The sequence below is a fragment of the Dasypus novemcinctus genome, chromosome 2, assembly GCF_030445035.2.
Source record: "Dasypus novemcinctus isolate mDasNov1 chromosome 2, mDasNov1.1.hap2, whole genome shotgun sequence".
Taxonomy (NCBI): domain Eukaryota; kingdom Metazoa; phylum Chordata; class Mammalia; order Cingulata; family Dasypodidae; genus Dasypus; species Dasypus novemcinctus.
The window spans coordinates 61099703-61115281 of record NC_080674.1 but is presented as its reverse complement, the minus strand read 5'-3'; the positions used below and the strand labels follow the sequence as shown (position 1 = coordinate 61115281).

General features: G+C 39.2%; 1 long non-coding RNA gene across 3 annotated transcripts in view; it reads right to left on the bottom strand.

Annotated features, from left to right (window-relative positions):
* The window catches only part of LOC131280739 (uncharacterized), a 42974-nt gene that overhangs the window by 26647 nt on the left and 748 nt on the right, over positions 1–15579 (bottom strand). Inside the window, exons 2-3 of one of the 3 annotated variants that reach the window (XR_009188434.2) lie at positions 14570–14701; positions 4834–4954 (exon numbers count right to left, since the gene is read on the bottom strand). This is a non-coding gene — a long non-coding RNA (uncharacterized lncRNA). Of the gene's footprint in view, positions 1–4833; positions 4955–13059; positions 14702–15579 lie in introns of those variants that run through there. The other 2 variants (XR_009188433.2, XR_011645803.1) reach the window with 2 other exon arrangements.

The window sequence follows — 15579 nt, the reverse complement described above, 5'->3', positions numbered from 1 at the left end:
ACAAAACAGAGAGCATTTTATTTGACTTTATTCTCTTCTGCTTAGCATGATTCATTTTTACAGACATTTACTGGGTAATAAGCTGGGTAAGTTAGACACAGGCAGGAGAGTTGAGTTAAACACAGTTTGTATCTCTAAGAAGTTTCCAGTCTAGCATGGTACATAATCAGATGTATGCATTCAAGAGTACTGACATCAGTTTGTATTCCTGGAACAGATATCAGATGGACAGAGTTGAGGAAGGTCTTGGCTCTTCCTGAATGTCAATGAAAAGACAGCTGGGGTATAGAAAATAACTACAGACAACCCACATAGCAGGTATTTATGATATGCTAGTGAAGGCTGCCATTGTTTTAGAGTTCCGGAGATTTAGAGATGAAGGGATCCTAGAGTTGTGACTTGTGATAGGACCAACAGCCTCTTAGATATAGAGCAGAACTGGAAACCAAAAGTCATTGATCAAGCTGCATCCTTTCCCACTAAAGTGTATATGCACTGTGAGCTTGAACTGATGATTTGAGTCCCAGTTTACAAAGGAGCAAATGGTCTAGAAATTCCATATAGCTCATATGGTGAGAAGACAGCCCTGAGTTTGCTGAAGGATGAGCTCCAGGAATCTATTTTGCTGTATTTGAGCATTTTTATAGAAAGATGTTCATAAGTTTCATCTGATTCTCAAAAAGGTTTGCAATTCTGAAATGTATAAGAACCTCTGTGCATATTCAGAAATTAACTTTCTGTCATAAACAGTAACCTGGATTTGTATGACATGAGTGCCTTTGACATACTTTGCACCCCTATCAATCTAGCAGAGCTTTTAAAAAAAATCTATCTATCTATCTATCTATCTATCTATCTATCTATCTATCTATCTATCTATCATTGTCATCCAGGGTGTCATCCTTACTATACTGTCAGTGGGAGTATAAATTGGTTCAAAATTTGTTGAGACATTTGCCCTTTAAATTGAATCTATTCTAAGGAAGTAATTAGAAATTCACACAAAAATTTATGTATGAAGAAATTCACAACATTCATGATGAAGTTAAGTAGCAATACTTTTACACAATGGAAGTGCAGGTTTTAAAATGTTTAAAAGAACACGTTATTTTATGAAGAAATGCCCATCACAACACATCATGTAAAAAAATCACAGCATACATAGCATAATTGTAATTTTATAGAAATTATGCATCTTTGTATTATGTAATTAGAAGGATATATGTCATGGGAGATATCACTTGGTAATGGGATGACAGCTAATTCTTTTTCCCTCTTTATTCTTTTTTGTGTATTTTTTTCCCCAATAATCTAAATGGCTATATATATATATATTTTTAAGATTTATTTATTTTTATGTATTTCTTTCCCCTCTCCCCCTCTCCCCCAGTTGTCTGCTGTCTCTGTCCATTTGCTGCGTGTTCTTCTGTGACCGCTTCCATCCTTATCAGCGGCACTGGGAATCTGTGTCTCTTTTGGTTGCATCATCTTGCTGCATCAGCTCTCCGTGTGTGCGTCGCCATTCTTGGGCAGGCTGCACTTTCTTTTGTGCTGGGCAGCTCTCCTTATGGGGCCCACTCCTTGCACGTGGGGCTCCGCTACGGAGGGGATACCCCTGCATGGCAGGGCATTCCTTGCATGCATCAGCAGAGTAGGAATTGCTGCAACTCTGCTGGGTTTCAGGGTTCAACTGCCATATGAATAATCTGAAGATTTAAGTCTCTGAGAAATATATTTAACAGGTACATTGAAAATTATAAATTCAAATAAAAGGAGTGGAAGAATCATAATTAGGAGAATTATACGTGAGTATAACTATGTTATATCAGGAAAATGGATTTTTATATATTCCTAAATAGGGCCCACTGAGGGGATGTTGATTTCATGAGGCTGTGTGACGTGCTTGTGGTGTCTGAACATACCTAGAGCCCTCAGGAGAACTTTTGTTTGAGGCTTTGTTTACTGTGGCAATTTGTGAAGTTTGCCTGAGAGCTGTACAAGTATAACCTCGGAATGACTTTCTGACTCACTTTGAAATCTCTTAACCATAAAAACTCTTTTTAATTTAATATTTCCCCCTTTGGTCAAGGTCTTTTTCCAAATGCATTGCTGATTAAGGCTTGGTTATCATACCTCAATCCCAGGGACGATCATTCCTGGGAGTCATGTCCTGCATTGGGGGTTGGGGGAGGAGCTAGTGAGTTTACTCAGAGTTTAGCTTAGAGAGGAGCCATATTTGAATAACAAGGAGGTTTTCAGAAGGTAACTCTGAGGCACTAATTATAATTAGGCTTAGTTTAATTATTACAGGGGTAAGGTTCATAAGTGCAAGCATTAAGAATGAGAGCTTGGCATATTGGCCTGTTTTCTTTCATTAGGTAAGGCTTATATATCCAGAGTTTTTTGACATCTTATTTGAGAAAATAGCAGGACTTGCCTGAGGATGGAGTTTAATATTTTGGTAGTTACTGCATGGGCCTCTGTCTATCCACAAAACATACCTATGACAACATGAATACATTTATAGCTCATAGAAGTATGCTTTAGGTGCATTTCCCTCCATATACCACCTCACTATCAACGCCCTGTACTATAACGCTCCTTTGTTATACACCCTGAGTGAACGTATATTTGTATTATATACAATCGTTGGCGACCCCAGAGTTCACTGTGTTATACAGTCCTCTGTTTTATCCTCTAGCTTTCCTTCCAGCAACATGTGCGACCCAAGAACTTCCCCCTTTCAACCACATTCACAAATACACTTCAGCACTGCTAATTACACTCATTTTGCTGTGCCACCACCATCACCTCCGTCCATTTCCAAACCATTATGATCAACCTAATTATAAATTCTGCAAAGATTAAGCATCAGCTCAGCACCTCTACTCCCATTCTATCGCCTGATATTAATTTTTAAGTTTTTGTCCATTTGGGATTTCACAAGTATTTTCCCATTGTATCAGGAGCATGTACGTGTGTGTGTGCGCACTGTAGAAAGAAATGAAGACCACCCAAATGAGAACAAAGCCTATTTACTCAGAACTTGCTATAGCAAAGGGGTCAGCCACCGTCATTTGCATTTGGCAGAGCCTCAAAGGCAGGCAGGGGAGTGGGAAAGCTTTAGAGCAGAAAAAGGGAAGGATTCAGGGGTGCCCCGACTGGAGGTTGTTGGCTTAGGCTGGAGGCAGACTGACTAGAAGAGGGGTCTTCTATATGTTTGGATAGGAGAACATATTTGGCTTTCTTTGGTTGGTTCTAAGTTGGGAGCAGGGGCAAAAATTAGGGAAGCTGTCAGTTATTGATCAAGTCCTGGCTATTTTGGGTCAATTATTACAGGGATGACTTCTGGGATATTTACTGTGGATGGTGTCAGCTCCTAGACTGATTGTTGCAGATTGTGGGCCAGCCTTTTCTGGTCTGATAATGGGTCAGAGTTTCCTCTGACTCAGTTGTCCATTTATATATTCTGTCTCTCGGTATCTATGAGTGCATGAGTGTGTGTGTGTGTTTGTTTATGTGTGCATGTATGCACACATGTGTTCCCGTTTGCATTTGTGTACTTGAATGCTTGTGTGTGGGCCTGGTGTATACGTATGTGTGTGAATATGTGCATGTGTGCAAGTGAATGTGCATGTGTGTATCATGCACATCTTGGTTCTTCCAGGTCAGAAATGATGTCATTTCCTGAATGTTCTGCAGAGGCAGACACTTGCGCAATGCTGACTGCCTGTTTGCCTGTCTCTGTTTAACAGCTTTTCAAAAAACGATATCTGGCTCGTATAGGACAGGAAAGCCGTAATCCACTCTGGTACCAAGAGGTTGGCATCTGCACATTGAAGGCTTTAAAGATGATGCCAATTGGGTTAACTCTGTGGGGTCTTCAGCTGCTGCCAGGCTGGTCTGAGCCAGGCAGGGTGACTTAATCTCTCCAAGAGTCTGCCAGCTAGCCAAGAGATACATGTATTAGATACGATGGTAGAATCTGACTTATATATGTACGATTGCAGGACTGAATTGAAATGGTACCTTGAGGAAGAAACTAATGACCAAATCAGGAGACTCTTACTGAGTTAAAAATCCAGGATAGGATTTACGGGGTGAACAGTTCGATGTGTAAATTGTAATTCAAAGTAGATATTTGTAATTGAAGTATTATGCTTATTTTATTACTATATATCTAAGGTCTGGTTTTGAAGTTGGCTCCAGGATATATCCATCAGCAGTCAGCTCTGAAAATGTGCCTGCTAAATCAAGCCTATGATGAAAAGAACCAGGCTAAGTTGCATACTGGCTGGCAGTGTGCAAACACCCATGGCTATATAATAGAGTGCTCAGCTCAGTGTCTTATAATGGAGAAAAATGTACATTGATATGCTTTCTGGGATTGAGAGCTCTTCATTCTCCATTCAAAAGACAGAGCAAGGCAGAGACTGGGAAAACTTTATCATAATGTCCTTTTCTTAAATCCCTAAGTGACAGGGGTAAAACTTGGGTCTTATTAAATTTGCTTTATTGGAAGCAAGCATGTGAATTGTAGTAGATTCCTAAACGTGCACCATGGCAGGGAGAGCATCCTGATGTGCACGGAAGGGGGTGAATAATATCAGTGCCGTAACACTGGCCCCTGCAGACTGTGAAAAAGTTGCTCTTTTCTTTCTGCTGCCTCAGTCTCCCCTAGCTATGCTTTCTTGTACTCTTGTACTCTTTTCGCTACCAAAAGCACCCTTTATGAGAAATGCTAGCTTTCAGGAACGATCAATCACGCACATCTTTGTGTAAATGTGAGATTTACATGAATTCCATTTAAATATTTGGTTTTTACATTCTAGCCTTTATTTTGGAAAAAAAACATGCCCCCTACTAGCAGACGGGTGAGGTTTTTTATACTTTCGTGTGGAGTAGGCAGGCTTAGGGGAGCTCTCCTTTTGGCGACCTATGCTTCAAGCCATATCTGGAATTAAGAAAACAATGAATTAAACAGACAAAAAGCTTGTGGTACAGAATCTGGCTTCTTGTTAAGGCTCCCTACCTACCCCCCACCTGACCTTTTTTCTAAACATGATAAATTTAAATTTTCAAATTACAGGTACTGCAATTTGATATTCAAATAAATTTGAAATCAAATAAATTTGAATATCAAATAAATTTGAAAAAGATGATGCAGCCTGTTTGAAAAGATGGTGGAAACCATTACATTCCAGTCTTGGAGCTTACTGAAGTTGATCGACTGTCTAACAAATTCAGTCTGTATTTGGATCATTGTCTTTGGCTTCCCCATTTCTATGTGGAGGAGGCTGTTTTGCAACCTGATCTTTTTTAGCAGATAGAATGAAACTGCCTCAGGGACAATATATAAGCATTGGTGAGGAATGAAATAAAGTCTCAAGGGCTGCTGTGCTCTGCTACTTACCTCCAACAGCAGATGCCATAGAACAGCTTTTTAAAAATATATATTGCCTTTCACATGCCATGCTAAAAATACATTCTATAGAAAACCTGAAAAAGCTTGAAGCAACTAAAGAAGCAGGCATATACAAAAGCATATGCAAGTTCACAGAAGTAAAGGCTGCAGAAATAAAACATATTAGAGCTTTCTTGAGTTCCAAAAGAAGATTTTGATAATACATTCAGAACAGAAATAAAGAAGGAATCAGAAAATGGAATTGTTTCTGAGACTGCAGAGCACAACAGAAAATGATTTAATAACATTGGGGGGGAGGGGCGGGGGGTCAGCTGGGATGTTCCTACTCCCTTTGACTTCTCATCTTTATTTCTTTTCCTTTGAAATTCACCTTCAGGAAACCTTTCACCATCAACTCTACCTGCCTGACTCAGACTTGGCCCTTTCTTTGAACTCTATCTGCACCTCCATGCCCTCTCATAGATGTCTCCTTCAGTTGCTTATTGTATGGCTTGTCACTCCGACCAGGCTCTAAACTTATTAAGGGCAAGAAACATGTCTTTTATATCTGTGCAATTTCCTCCATCGTTTCAGGACAATAGTTATGCTTGCAGATGGTGTTTCATGAATGTTACCTTGCTTACTTCCACATTAAAAAAAATAGATGTTCAACTCTGTTTCTATTATTATTCATGTGCCGTACTCTGGGAAACCAGTAGAAGGCCAGATAAGACAAAAGCAGGAGGAACAAGTTGTAGATAAAACAGTGAGAATGCAAAAGACAGGAAAAGTAGAGATGATAAGAGGTATAATGTTACAACCTCCTTATCTTTCATGGTACTTGATTCTTTTGAAAGCATTTTCATATAATACAGAGCAGAGGGATAAAAGGAGGAATAGAAGTAAATGCAAGGACTACCAAAGAAATGCAGATATAAAAAAGCAATACCATGAAATAAAGGCGAATAAAATGATAGCCAAGAACGAAGATGTAAAAGAACTTATTAATAACTTGAAACAGTTGTTGGTGAAATAACACACCAGGCAGAGTATCAAATAAATATTTACAATTTTGATGTTCTCTGTAGCAGGTAAAGTATGTGGTCTATAGATTGTGGCATGTTTTGACTTATTTCCTGGGAAGTAAGGGGTAAGTGAGTGTCCTGGATTCTCTCTTTGTTTCCTTCCATTTTCATTCACTAGAGTTAATATTGATACTAGTGTGACGGTCTGTACTACAGATATTCTATTACATCATTAAAAAGATATGGAACTGTGTGTGATCCTCGACTTCAGTAGCTTATTTCAGTGCTTTCTCAAAAGCCCAGTTAGGCTTCCTGCAGAGAGCATCAACAAATTTTACTCTTGTTTGGAAGGTGCCGAAAATTTCTTACTTGCAGGAGACAGGTCAAAAATTACTGTCAAAAATGCTGAGCATAGTAACTTATTATAAAGAATTTCCAAGAAGAAGAAGAGGATATCCCAGCACAGTTATAGAATTGATACTAAATCAGTTCTAGAAGTGAAAAGCACAGAAAAAGAAGTTCCGCCTGTCACTTGTCAGAAATTATTTGGTGGGATGAGGTGCATATTTTAAATGATATTTTAACAACTAATAACCGCCAGCAGAATTCTGGAGGTGGCAATTTTCTCTTACTAGGTCTGTTTTGCTTTAGACATTATATTCACTTTAGCTGAAGGACTGGTGACCCACATCACTGTATTAGAAATAGTACAGTTTTGAAAGTAGGTCAGAAAAAAGATATGAATTATGGTCAAGGTAAAACTCATATCGAATCCTTAGAAACTCTTGGCTGTCTCCGAATGAGACGAGAGATTCTCCTGAATTAAATCCTGCTTTCCATTGAGAACACTAGCGTAGAGGCAGAGTTTTACTTTAATTCCTTCTTTGCTGCTGAAAGCATATATCAACTATTATTTAAGATCCAGAAATCAACACTCCTGTTTTTGCATTAATTCTACTTTTCACACTGGGTTTTGAAACAGTGTGGCACATTCTAGCTCTGATATTTACTGGCCCTAGTGACTGGACAAATAATTTCAAGTTTTCAGCCTCAGTTGCCTCAACTGTAAGAGGGGAATAATTATATCAGTCCTGTTCCATTATAATAATAATTTCCATTTTAAATGCCTGATGTGTGCCAGTTACTCTCCTGGCAGGTGTTATCTTTAAGTTTCTCATCAACTCTGAAAGGAAGGTATTATCATTTATATTTTACAGCTGAGAAAGCGAAGGCTCAGCTCACTTAAGTAAACTGCCAGGGTCACACAGTTAATAAGTCGCAATGCCAGGATTTAAAGCTTCATTGGTGTGGTCACAGAGCCTGTGCTCAGTCCTCCATAGGATTTTAAGCATCATCTAAAATGACATGGAGTTGAAGAAGGTCAACCACCACACCGTGGAGCCTAGAGTGTCTACAACTGAAAGCAGGAGGAGTGCATCCAGTATCCATGTGGAATCTAAGCCCCCACTTGACATAGATGTGCAATGGACACAACCAATCCAATGTCCACAGAGAAAATGTGGAATGGGTGTGGGAAGGGTAGCCATGGTGGCTGCTGGGTTTGGGGAATGGGAGGAAGAGATGAGATGTGGAGGCGTTTTTGGGACGTGGAGTTGTCCTGGGTGGTGCTTCACGGACAATTACGGGACATTGTAGATCCCCCCAGGGCCCACTGGATGGAACGTGGGAGAGTGTGGGCTATGATGTGGACCATTGACTACGGGGTGCAGTGATGTTCAGAGATGTACTTACCGGGTGCAATGGATGTGTCACGATGATGAGAGAGAGTGTTGCTGTGGGGGTAGTGGGGGGTGGGGGCGGTGGGGTTGATTGGGACCTCATATTTTTTGAATGTAATTTTTAAAAATAAATAATTTTAATTAAAAAAATGACATGTATGAAAATGTTTTGAAAATAGCCAAAGTTCCTTTACATGCAGGGTGTCATTACTACTATTATCCTGATTAAATTCATTGATATGCCTTTATTGAGTTCCCTGTGTGTACTTAGTATTGGTCTAAATATCATTTTGGATAATTTATGGAATTAAATGTTTCCCCTAAAGTGTGTTGTATGAATGGTTCCAAAATAAATCGTAAATATTTGCAAGTGGTAACTCTTCCCTCCTTGGAACAAGGTATTGGTTTCTTTTGGATCCTGTTAGGGGGAAAATAATAGAAGCAAATATGCTAAATGAAATTGAAGGAATGTTGCAAGAAGTAAAAACCATTTGTATGCAGCCCAACTTTCAGTCAGCAAAGAATGACCCCTAAAACTGTGAGAGTTAATAGGAAAACTCCAAAGGGGATGTGGAAAACATAGCACATGGATTAGCAAATCTCTGCTGAAAATACATGTGATCACAAATATTCTGGACCAATAGTTTAACCTCCCCTAACTGGTTCTTTGCTGTTTATTTTTAGAGTCTTTAATGACTAGCAGGGTTGCTGAAATTTACTGAGAGTCTATCCTTGATTCAGGGTTTCAGAATTCCTGTGTGAAGATGGCTGGGAATCCACACCACTTTTCTAAAATAAGCACCAAGTTTTGGAAAGAATTTCTTTTATGGGATATATCCTATTCCCAAAGAGAGGCATTGACATGAGATGACTCTTTCCCAGGAAGGAAGCTGGGGGGGGAAGTCAGTCTGTTAAGCAGTCAGGGGTTAACTTTCAAGGCAGAGGACTCAGCCCTTTTGACTTGGTCTTTCAGAATAACTGCTTAAAGTCACAATGAATGTTCATGAAATTCTGTAGGCTAATCAGCTGAGCCCAGAAAAGAGCTGTTTCTTATCATTTCCTCCCCGTTTCCTCATGTACAAAGTACAGACAAAAAGATCCACCTGGGAAAGGTGTTGTGAGGATTAAATGGTACAATGCCAATTATTGCTGTTGAATCCTAGGCCATTCTGAATAGGCTTCTCCAGTTTTTCATTATGCTTGCAATCTCAATGTAAACTATTTACACTGGTCCACGTGGATGTCTAAAGAATTAAGAAAAATGATTTCAAATTGAGAAAAGATGGAGGCTCTCTTTCTCGGCCTCGCCAAGGACTAAGCTGGGTGGAACACAGCCTTTATTTCAGCTGGTTAGAGCTTCAGGAAGGAATGAACATGAGTATTTTAGAGGGTAGTTGACTGGCTGCCTGTCTTGGATAACCTTGGTGGAATTAACACGAGGCTACTGATTTTTCTGCCCATGAGATGGAATAGTGTGGCCTCTCTCCCTGCCTTCCTGCAGACATCTTAGTCCTATCAGGCTGGGGTCTGTAGGAGGCAGGGCAAAAGCCTATCTAGAAGCCTTGGGTTTTTTGTTTGTTTGTATGTTTTGTTTGGTTTATTTGTATGTTTTGTATGTTTGTTTGTTTTTCGGTTCAGAGCCAGAAGTTATGTTTGTAAAGCAGAAAGTTGAGCACCATAAGAGCTTCATAGCAGTCCTGTTTTGTTTTTTGGATTTGGTCAAATTCTTAATAGAGGGAGCAAGAAGGCAGACTGACCTCTTCCCAGGCAGTACCCTGCCCAGCCTTAGATGCCAAGATGTTGACTTGGCTCCCTTTGCACAAGTTCTTGGGTATTGGGAGAGAGTGCTTTTGCCTTAATACCTTTCAATATAATCCTGGCACCTGGTGAGGCAGAACCCATGTTTTAAAAGCTATGGGGACTCAATCTGGATTATGCTTAACTCCTGGCCATCAAGTGGCTCTGCTCAGGGCATCAGGAGAACACAAGTCATGCCACATCTTTGGGCCTCCTTGCACCAAGGGCATCTCTCAGCACAAACAATCTATGAGTTTTTGTGGTCTACGTCTGCTTGAGGCACAGAAGTGTGTATGTGTGTGTGAGTGTGTGTGCACATGCATGCGTGCTCATCTGTTGTCCTCCCTCCCCTCCTACCCCCAGTTCTGGGGATGCTCCTCCAAACTATTATTGTCCCTTCTTCTGTTATCCAAATTTCTCTGAGCAGAAGAACAAGATTAAGTCTGAATGGATCATTGTTTCTTCTAAGATAAACAACAGCTGATAAAGTCAGAAGATGACCTATTTCTGAAGCAGACAAGTGAGAGAGAAGTTTATGGCCTTCTATTTTTTCAGACTTAGCCAGTTTTCCCTCTTGGAACATGTTTTACAGAACTATACTAATCACCCTAGCCATATGTTGCCTAAGTTTCCTTGGCTATAGATCAAAGTCCCCCATAGAACAACACATGGCTCTGCAGAGCCCAGACAATAGGAAAGTAGCAAGGAGTGGGAGAAAGCACTTGCCCCGAATTTTGAAGTCAGATTCCAATAGAAAACTAGAAAAAGGAAAGGGGTAATTAATTTCTGGAAGAATTATAAATGACTAATATGTAGGAAAAGATGTTTAACCTAACTGATGATCAAAGAAATGCAAATAAAAAGAAGAATGCTATTTTGCCCCATCATTTTGGAACAAATGGAAAGGATTGGGTAACCTGGTGTGTCTGTGGAAGTGAGGAAATGGACACAGGCCTCATCTGGCCTAATGCAACCTTTTGGGAATAGATGAACAAAGTGTACTAACTGTAAATGCGTATTCTCTTTGCCCAACAATGCTAAGTCTAGGAGTTACCCTAAGGAGATAATAACGCATATGTAAAAGTATGTTCACGAATGCATATTCACAGGGAAAACTAGAAAAAACTTCTGTGTTCATCTGTGGGGACCGGCATAATAAATGGCAGCAATAATTATGGTGAAATTCTGTATAGTCAAAAGTGACATGAAAAGTTATTTGGTAATAAAAAACAGGATACAAAACAGAATGATCCCATTTATATATAATTATATTAATAGAAATATGGGACATTGTTCATTTAAATATAAACAGGTAAAATTTGGGGCTAGTTTTATTTTCATTTTTATTTGATTCCCATTCTGCCACTTACCAATTCAGGGTCCTTAGGGGAATTTATTTAACCTGCCTGACTCTTGGGTTTCTCATTTCTAAAAATGGGGATAATAATGCCAATCTCTTGGAGTTACTGTGAGAATAAAGCAATAAAACACATGTCAAGCACCTGGTGTGATATAAGAAAATACTTCAGTTTTTTTTCCATCACAATTTCCATTTTCCTTTCATTGTATGAGTACAAACAGCTGTGTTCAGACTCCAAAATTCAAAGAGAGAAAGCTAGTGGGTTTTGAATAGCTTCCATTTATTTTTTATACAGGAAAACCCCTAGTTCCAACTATGTGGAACAGTATTTTCCTAAGGCTGTAGTCTGTCAGAAAAAGGCCATATTGAGTCATTGTTTTCTTAAGCCAGGAGACGAGACTGAGTGACTGATGTTGATGGACAGCCTAAAATAATATTTCATTCTTGTTATCCATACCCAATTTCAGACCAAGTGATTTTGGACAGAACTACAGCTTTCCTCTTGGTCTGGAAGAACAAAGCTTTTATTATTTATGTTCTTAAACAACAGAGCTTTGTCTTATTCTCAGGAGCATGCAAACCAAACAGAAGATTTCCTGAAGGGCCATCCTTTTTATTGTAAGGAGTGATTCCAAGTGGGAAGTGGACGCATTCAGCTCCAACCCCCTGTGGAGGTACCGCGTCAGCAAGGAAAATAGCCATGACTCATAGGAGCACAACAGCCTATTAGGTTTGGAATTCAATTCTCCCATATTGTGCTGAAGTCAGTAGACTCAGCCATGAAAAAAATTCCCTGTTCCCTTGGGGTCTCCTTCACCCTACAAACCAAACAAACAGATAACCTTGCTTTGCTTTCCATGGTTGAGGCAGAAAAAGGAGAATGTCAATCAATATTTTGAATTGTTTTCACTTTGGGAATTTCTGGTCCATAGATACTTCTTTCAAATACTCCTGTAATATCTTTTCTCACCATATCTGGCTATTCAGTAATAGATACATTTCACCATTTCTGGCAGTTCAGGAGTTTCCCTACATTTTGGATGTTGGGTACATTGATTGCAATGAGCTTCATCATCATCATCATCATAATAACACTGTCAGTCTTCTCTTAATGAACCCTTACCTTGTAAAAGATGCAGTTCTAAACATGTACTTGCCCATTTAATCTTCACGCCAGCCCCAGGAGATAGTTACTGTGTGTGGCATGTTCTACATATGAGGGAACTGAGGCACAGAACTGTTAAGTAGCTTGTCCACAGTCATGCGCTTAAGGGTCCAAGCTGGGATTTGAACCCAGGCTGTTCAGCTCCAGAGTTCATGCTCTCAACTGTGATATACTGCTTTGTATACTACTTGAAGCAAAAAGATAATTTTAGCACCAAATATCAGGAATGCAGTTTTTCTCTTACTATAATAAGTGTAAATAATTGTCAGTTTTAGTCTGTGTCATGTCATATAGCTTTTGGATCACTTAGACAAAGAGCAAGGCCACAAAAAAATTGAACCTTCTCTGTGGGTCTCATTACCTGGAAGAATTTTGATGAACTCTGAATTTAAAATGTCTGTCTTAAGTTAATTTTAATTGTGATGTAGTTTAGAATTTTGTCAAATGTATCAGTAGGTGTCTATAATTTCATGTTCTGAAGACCGACTGAATTACTACATGTGTTGTACTAATGGGTTGGTGTGTTTTGTGGTTTTTTTCAACAATAATCTCACATCAACGAGCACACATTTTATTATTTTATTTTTTATTTTATTTTATTTTATTTATTTATTTGGAGGCACTGGGGATTGAAACAGGGACCTCATACATGGGGAGCAGGCACTCAACCAACTGAGTGATACCCACTCCCCTACTCATGCTTTTTAATTGCCAATTTTCTTTCTAAGTTTTGCTTTGTTAAAGTAAGGCAGGCCTTCTTACTGAAAGCTTTTTGAGCAACTATTTCTCTTTCAGTTTATGCTATAAACCGCTGACTCCAAGAGTCAGCATTTGAACTGTCAGCATTTCCCTACCAGGGAACTGGTCCCAGGGCCTAGGGTATTTTAGGCAGAGTTGGCATAATGAAGATAAGGGGCTTCATATCTATGTCAGCTGGAATGGAGTTAATGCCCTGCCAATCTCAATTGGTTTGATGTCTAATGTGGTGGGACTGAATGTTTCTTAGTTTTCTCATGAGCATTTTTAGCCACACCAACAGGGCCAGACAAATTAGCTTATGAATCCAGAAATCATTCTTGGACCAGGTTTAGGGACACTTTTCAGTCAACCTTAGCTGCTCTGATATTTGAGATTTGTTGACAGTTCTTGGTTCAGGAAAGGGTTTGCATTCCTGAGCTACTTGTCTTTTACTGGAATCATCTTAATTCTTGTTTGTGGGTATGAGAGAAAGGATAAGAACTGAACTCATCATGAGCTTCTTAATGTCTGATGTGATAGCCAATAAATAAATTAATTGATGGTGATGACAGGGGATAGGCTCTCTAGCTGAATCCTGCTAATGCAAGTCTTGATGAACCGAGGATGATGCCTGCTAAAAGAAGAATCTGAGTCGTTGCACTAACACTCATAGGTGCAAGAAGATGGTAGTATTGGTAGTAATATTTTAAGTTTCCTGACCCATTGCATTGTTTTCAATAGGTTAAAGGCAAATAAAAATGTTGGGCCACCTGGAGACATCACTTCCTTTGTCTCTTCATGAGATTTTCCTGCTTTGTAATAGCTCCCAACAAAATGTCAAGCAGCAGTAACATGTCTTAGGCTGTTATGATTTTCACGATTATAGGAGAAGGCAGTGCCTGTCCTTCAGAAAGCTCTCATTGTGATGTGTTTTGGAGTGAGCATTACCTACTACCCAATGAAAAAAGCCAGCAGTTCAGTCGAACAAAGTCTTTAGTGTTTGTGAGGGTCCAGGTGCCAGGGTTAGCCATAAGTTAAGACAAGGGACTGTGCAAAGGCTGTGACACTTTCAACTGAAAGATGCCCTGGATGGTAGTTGGCCACAGTCTTAGATAGGGAGATGGTAGTCTCCAAAGGTGTAGGACTGACATCTTCCCAGGGGAAATTTCTGGACAAGAACATTATGAAATGACTTAAGTGCCTCAGTTTAGAGTATCCTTGGCCTTGTCTGTTGATAAGTGGAGATCTGAACTTGGGAGCTCAAGGGGATTTTAATGGAATTTTATTAAGGAGATGAACAATAGGAAGTTCTGTGTGTTGAAGTTTTGTTGACAATATTACCTTAAGAGGGCTTGTTATCTATTTCAGACCAGATAATCCAGGGTACAGCTGAGCAAAAAGATGACAATTTTAGCCATCTGGCTTGTTCAGAAGTCTCAGTTCTTACATGGTCACTGTAGGCTGCAGCCCTGTCTGATAAACCAAGGTTTAATTAAATAAAAGAGTCTAAACAGAGCAGAAATGCATCCTCCCCTCCTCTCCCACCCCCAGCCAACTATTGGATGTTTCAAAGAAAAACCTGGAGGGAAATTCCCAAAGCATTATTTTCTCTGTTCCCTATGTAATGTTATCCTTGGTGTCAAATCTCAGGCTGAATTCAGTCAATTATCTACAGCAAATAAAATGTGCAAAAACGTCTCTTATATTACTGTTGTCTATATTCCATCACTAAACAAAGTGAGTTTTCTGTCTCAGATTCTTCTGTTGGGAGTTTATAAATCCAGCAACACAATACACCTGAAATATTGTGTAGATTCTGTTGTCAAATTGGAAGCATAATGATTGCTTTAGTTGTTTAAAAGTTTAGTATGAGGATTCTTTTTGATAATGCTACACTTACTACACAGTTTATTGAAAAAACACACTGTTCGTTGAGGATTTGGAAGGATTTGTCACTAGGTAAATGACAGTAAGTATCTAAAGGGTGTGATGTTGGGGTTACCTGCATGTCGATCCCTTTTTTAATTTTTCCTTTTTCTCTTTTAGTCACCTCCATAATAATTATTATTTAAAAATGTTTTCCATACATCCTTAAATAATTGTAAGTCTGAGAAATATATACCGGTATAATTAACCCTTAAAAATGGAATGGAAAATATCATGAAGAAAACAAGAAAAACCTGGGCCAACTCTCTTATGTCATTTTCTGCCCTGACACTCCCACCCTAGTATATTCTTGGCTTGTGTGCCAAGGCCAAAGGAGCTGGAAATAAATTATCTCCCAATTCACTCTCTGAACGTATTTATTTTTTTTTGTGCTATGAAAGATATTTAATTGTGCTTTTGAGCTG